Source organism: Coregonus clupeaformis, chromosome 40 (genome assembly GCF_020615455.1).
Source record: "Coregonus clupeaformis isolate EN_2021a chromosome 40, ASM2061545v1, whole genome shotgun sequence".
In the NCBI taxonomy this organism is placed as follows: Eukaryota; Metazoa; Chordata; class Actinopteri; order Salmoniformes; family Salmonidae; genus Coregonus; species Coregonus clupeaformis.
Window position 1 is genome coordinate 13,670,454 of NC_059231.1, and position 6,000 is coordinate 13,676,453.

The window sequence follows — 6,000 nt, forward strand, 5'->3', positions numbered from 1 at the left end:
CAGAACATTTACATCTCTTTATGTTTACCATACAAAACCCATAAAGTATGCTGAATTTATCCAAATCACTTGGGTTCAGATCTTAGTATTGGCAGATAAATGATGCACGTATAATTTGTTCCAAATGCATGACTCCTACAGAAAGAGAGAGACTGTAATGTCTAACTGGTTCTTTGGTGACACTGGATATTTTTACCTCAGTGGTGCTGTACAGCTCTATGAAGTCAGAGACAGGGTTGGGTAGGTTACTTTATACATGTAATCCATTACAGTTACGCGTTACCTGTTCAAAATTGTAATCCGTAACGTAACTTTTGGATTACCCAAACTCAGAAACATAATCTGATTTACTTTCAGTTACTTTTAGATTACTTTCACCTTAAGAGGCACTAGAAGAAGACAAAAGTGAATATTACCAATTGAACGACATCTATTGCAGGATAAATCAATGTTTAGCGTTTACATAGATAAATGGAAGTTGCATTTTAATTTATAGGTTTGTTATGTAGGCTTCTTCTAACGCATTGGTTTCTACTAAAGATAATAATACGATTAAGCTATTAATTTACATAAAAAAATCAAAGTCTGACAAATTTCCGGTCATTCCGTTTAATTTAATACCTCTTCTTTTACCTGAGCATAACCCAAAATTGAAGGACATATTTAGCCTACTGTTGTCTATGATTCTGTTGTCATGGAGGACCGATTGGGTCATTGCTTCGAGTTGAAAAATAAATGCTCTCATGGAATAGCATGCTTTGAGCACTACCGAAAAAGGCTATTTGCATGTGAAAAATGTATGCCATATGCTGCATTTGCTATAGGCCTATTGTTTACAGTGCATTCGGAAAGTATTCAGACCCCTTCCCTTTTTCCACAATTTGTTACGTTACAGCCTTATTCTAAAATGGATTAAATAAAATAAAATCCTCATCAATCTACACACAATACCCCATAATGACAAAGTGAAAACAGTTTTTTTTTTTTTTTTTAATAATAAATACGTTATTTGCATAAGTATTCGTACCCTTTGCTATAAGACTCGAAATTGAGCTCAGGTGCATCCTGTTTCCATTGATCATCCTTGAGATGTTTCTACAACTTGATTGGAGTCTACCTGTGGTAAATTAAATTGATTGGACATGATTTGGAAAGGCACACACCTGTCTATATAAGGTCCCACAGTTGACAGTGCATGTCAGAGCAAAAACCAAGCCATGAGGTCGAAGGAATTGTCCGTAGAGCTCCGAGACAGGATTGTGTCGAGGCACAGATCTTGGGAAGGGTACCAAAAAAATTATGCAGTGTTGATGGTCCTAAAGAACACAGTGGCCTCCATTATTATTAAGATGTTTGGAACCACCAAGACTCTTCCTAGAGCTGGCCGCCTGGCCAAACTGAGCAATCGGGGGAGAAGGGCGTTGGTCAGGGAGGTGACCAAGAAGCCGATGGTCACTCTGACAGAGCTCCAGAGTTCCTCTGTCGTGATGGGAGAACCTTCCAGAAGGACAACCATCTCTGCAGCACTCCACCAATCAGGCCTTTATGGTAGAGTGGCCAGACGGAAGCCACTCCTCAGTAAAAGGCACATGACAGCCCGCTTGGAGTTTGCTAAAAGGCACCTAAAGGACTCTCAGACCATGAGAAACAAGATTCTCTGGTTTAATAATGTTTTTGCTTTGTTATTATGGGGTATTGTGTGTAGGTTGATGAAAATGTTTTGTTTACTTTAATCCATTTTAGAATAAGGCTGTGACGTAACAAAATGTGGGAAAAGGGAAGGGGTCTGAATACTTTCCGAATGCACTGTATGTTTTTGTTGGAGGCACTTTGATATCTTGATAATTTGCAGCTGTTTAAGTCTATCAAAAGTGTGTGAGTTTGAGCATGTGTCCGTTAGGCTGGATTTTAAAAATGTAATCAGCATGAATTAGATTGAGCAATTAAAGCCCCACTCGTGGTCTTCCTAATTTAAACTTGTTTTTGACAGTATGGAGCACAATACCACAGAGGAGTTTAGAAGGGAGGAACCACCTCAAACTTTTATTCCATGGGCTGGGATCTGCACTATGCAGCTGTTGCAAGAGCCAGCTCAAGAGTGCATTTTTCACTGGCTCTCCACAGGTTGCAAAAACAATGATTGATAGGCGGTTTAAACTTTTTCAATTAACCCGTTATAGGGTTGAAATACACATATACATTTGTGAACAGCCGTCCACAACAACCACAATCCGTAAGGTGCAAATAGCTAAATGAGAGAGCAGCAGTGTGAGTCACACCATTGCGCTATGTAGACATCAATAATAAATGATATCTGTATAGCCTGTAGGCTACACCACTGCTGTCATCCTTAGCTCCAAGTGTTTATTCAAGTTGGATAATCTTTGGATGCCGACAGCAGTCGCACCATTGGAAGACATACTGTAGCTTGGACTGTAGCCTACAAAAGCCTATCCCTTCTCTTTTCCCGCGATCCATCAAACACATTAGGTGTGTCATCATAGTGGTCTCTGACTTGTGGTCAGACTCGCTCAGGCGGAACAAACTTAAACTTGCGCCTTTTTTCAATGCTGATTTGAATGTCATTGAGAAAACAGAAAGGTGTCAAATATTCTTAGAAGTAATCATCTAGTTTTTCAATATATCTGTAATCCGATTACACTTTTTGCTGGTAACGTAATGGATTACCGTTTTTAAAAAATCCATTACTTGTCATCCGTTACTCCCCAACCCTGCTACTAATGATAGCCTAGGGGTGGTGTCTGTCAGTTCGGTGGTCGTCAGGAGGTAGGGAGAGTGCCCACTCTCAGTCACACATTCAGATGGAAGGCTGCAGGCTCCCTGATGCGCAGGGTGTGGGTGTGAAGGTCACAGGGACCATACTCACCTCCCATGAATTATGGTTTTTAAACGAACCCTTTATCACAGGAGAATAATGATGTACAGTGAGTATTATACTAGCTCAATGTCATTTTTGACATTCAGTTGCCCATGCTGTGTTACCCACATATGAAAGTGATAAATATAATGTAATCGTATGTAGCCCTGATTATTCCCTCCTCCCCTCTCTGTCTGCAGCCCCGTTTCCCGTGGAAGAGCCGTGTGTTTCCGCTGTGTGAGGATGAGGAGACGGCTCTGAGGTGTGATGAAGAGGAGCAGGAGGAGCCTCGCTGGGAGGAGAGAGCGAAGGCAGAGCCCACCAGCAGCACAGACGAGAGCAGTATCTCTGTCCAGTCACACCCATTCTCAGCCCTGTCCCTGTCCAGTACAACAGCACCACCTGCTGGAGATGATGGGAACAACAGTGTTACAGCAGAGTCTCCTCAGATGACTTTGCTTTACCACTGCACAGCACAGGTAGCATGTACAGTTACTTATGGAAGTGTGTATTTTGTGTTGTTGAATGCATGTATCAACCAGTTTGTTGATGTGGGCTGGGTAAGTCATAAATCAGTAGTGTTACAGAGAGCACCGCCACGCCTAACTGCCTTTCACTGATCCATTGCTTAAGTGTGTTCCACACGCCTTTAAGTGCCTGTTTTCTGTCTTCAACAGGTCTCCACAGGAGATGAGGATACCCGAGGGACAGCGATACAAGAGGAGGCCTGAACTCCCTGGAGGAGATGACTTCACACCAAATGTGTACCTCATTTTAACGTTTGCTACATTTCCTGAACACAGTGATGTTTTAATTTGGTTGTAAAAAAGTAGGGGAGTGTTTATATTTATTTTAATTTCTCCCCTGTATTGTAAGATATTGGATATTCAACATTTTAAATGTGTACTTTTTTTAAGTAACCCTGACCTGCATTCTTATTGAAGATCTGTGTACTAGTGCACAACCGATCATAACCACTGTATGTACATAGTTGTTACCTGATATTTATTTATGTTTCAAGACGTGTCTGAAAATGCAAAGTCTATATGTGTGTATATATAAGTATATGTGTACGTACGTATTTTTAGATTTTCACCAGTTTTACTCTTGGTTAGCAGATTGTATTTTTCCATAAGTGATGATCTTTATATAGACAAAAAAACAGGTGAAGTATTTTCATTGTTTTTTTAGTTGGTGTACTTCTCGTCTGACAGTGTAATCTCTGTTGATGACAACAGTCATTAAAAATATTCAGGCCACTGTCTGACTATTGTCACATTATTAAGGACGAACCAGACCGTGCCAACGAATGGTTAAAGGCCGTGTGGTGGTCGTTCTATTGCCTCTGACCACAGAACATCGGCCACCATTCTGTTCATTTCCCGACGATTCTACATGTTGAATCACTACTGTTCGTCGACACCCAGCAGGTGATCTATTGCACACGACCGCCGTTCGTGTCTTGTCCTTTATTATAGTATTGAGCGGTCAAACCAGTTACTTTGAAATCACTGCTATAACACCCATTACCTGGCCAGCTTGAATTACCCACACGCAACACAGTGTGACACTGTTGTCTTTTATTAGCAAATATTAATTTAGTGAGATACATACTTGTTAGGTTAGAGGCCCTAAAAATGTGGTATGAGTGCATGCCATGGCCTGAGAGAGGCCTAAGCATTTAGTTACCCTTCTTAAATAGGCCTAGCCTCTGTTTATAGGGTGATTATTCCACTCTACATATCATTACTATTTCTCTTGCTGTCATTGTCAAACTTATCTTTTACACACTCAGAGCTTAGTTTCCTAAACCCAAAGGTCCAGTCAGTTCTTTCACTGTTTAACTTTGATCTTGTCCTCAGTGTTGAGCTGCTCTGTCCATCAGCATCACACTCAAAGACAGGCCCATTTTATCCTACAGTAGCATCATCAGGGTTTGCATTCCAAATGGTACCCTATTCCCTATATAGTGCGCTGGTCAAACGTAGTGCACTATGTAGGGAATAGGGTGCCATTTGGAAGGCTAATTGCAGGCAAGTAGCGGTCAAGGTTATCAGCTCCATCCGAAGCAGGCTTGGAGAACAAGAGGGGTGGAGAAGCCTCTCCCCCTCTTTCATTAACCCAGGCCTGTAGCCTATGCTCTAGGAGCCATTCCCCTTGTACCTCCCTTGAAGTGTGCTTAAACCTTCAACCAGCACACATCACAAAACAGCACGAGGCAAGGCCAAGGAAAGGGTCACTGTGAAGTATCTGTTTTGCAGTTTATTATAATATGTACAGTAGAACGGTTTAAAGTGTTGCAACAATAGGCCTAGTATGTATGACCAGCTAAAAAACATCAACAACATGACCTAACCAGCCTGATGGACTAGGCTTGCGTCCCAAGTGGCACCATATTCACTTTTTGCACTATTTTACACTATTGCACACTGGAGTTTTATCAAATGTAATGCACTATATACGAAAAAAGGGTGCCATTTGGGACAAAGCCCAGGTTACTAACTATTGTATGTAGTAGTAGGTGACCCTGACTACCCTTTCACTGCGTGGCTGTGTTGCTGTTTATGAGGGTTGACCTGGAACAGGGTTGGGGTATTGATCTGTCATGATGTGAAAAGCCATAACGAACATCATAGTTGCATACCAAAGGGCACCGTATTCCCTATATAAGCCTATGGCCCAATAAGCTATTTGTATTTATTTAAAACATTGCCTATGGGCCCTGGTCAAAATATGGTGCCATTTGGGACATATCCCATGCCACCTCTGATGCTCCACTCTGGCCTCATATTATTCATCCCCTACCTGGGATGAGTTTATCTGTGCTCTCTCTTACAGTATGAAAAATGTATGCACTCACTAACTGTAAGTCGCTCTGGATAAGAGCGTCTGCTAAATGACTAAAATGTTAAAATGTTAAATGTTACTGCTCGGCCCCCTGGGGAGTCCTGCTGGGTGATTTAACTCTGCCTGGGGATGAAATACAGCAGTCATTCTTCTCACTGGCCTTGACATGCATACAGACGTAGGATCTTAATTTGAGCCAGTTTGCTAGAGCAGGAAAATAATCCTGCAGTAGCAGGAAATCGGAATTATTATGTGGATTATAATATTGGAGAAAA

The 6,000-nt window shown here is 41.5% G+C and overlaps 1 protein-coding gene across 2 annotated transcripts in view; it reads left to right on the forward strand.

Moving 5' to 3' along the window:
- LOC121554869 (KAT8 regulatory NSL complex subunit 1-like protein) overlaps positions 1-3,166 on the forward strand; it is a 34,513-nt gene extending 31,347 nt beyond the window's left edge. For both annotated transcript variants that reach the window (XM_041868586.2, XM_041868588.2), the window contains exon 13: positions 3,079-3,166. The gene's annotated coding sequence lies outside the window, so the exon portion shown is untranslated. The remainder of the gene's footprint in view (positions 1-3,078) is intronic.
- Positions 3,167-6,000: the final 2,834 nt, after the last annotated feature.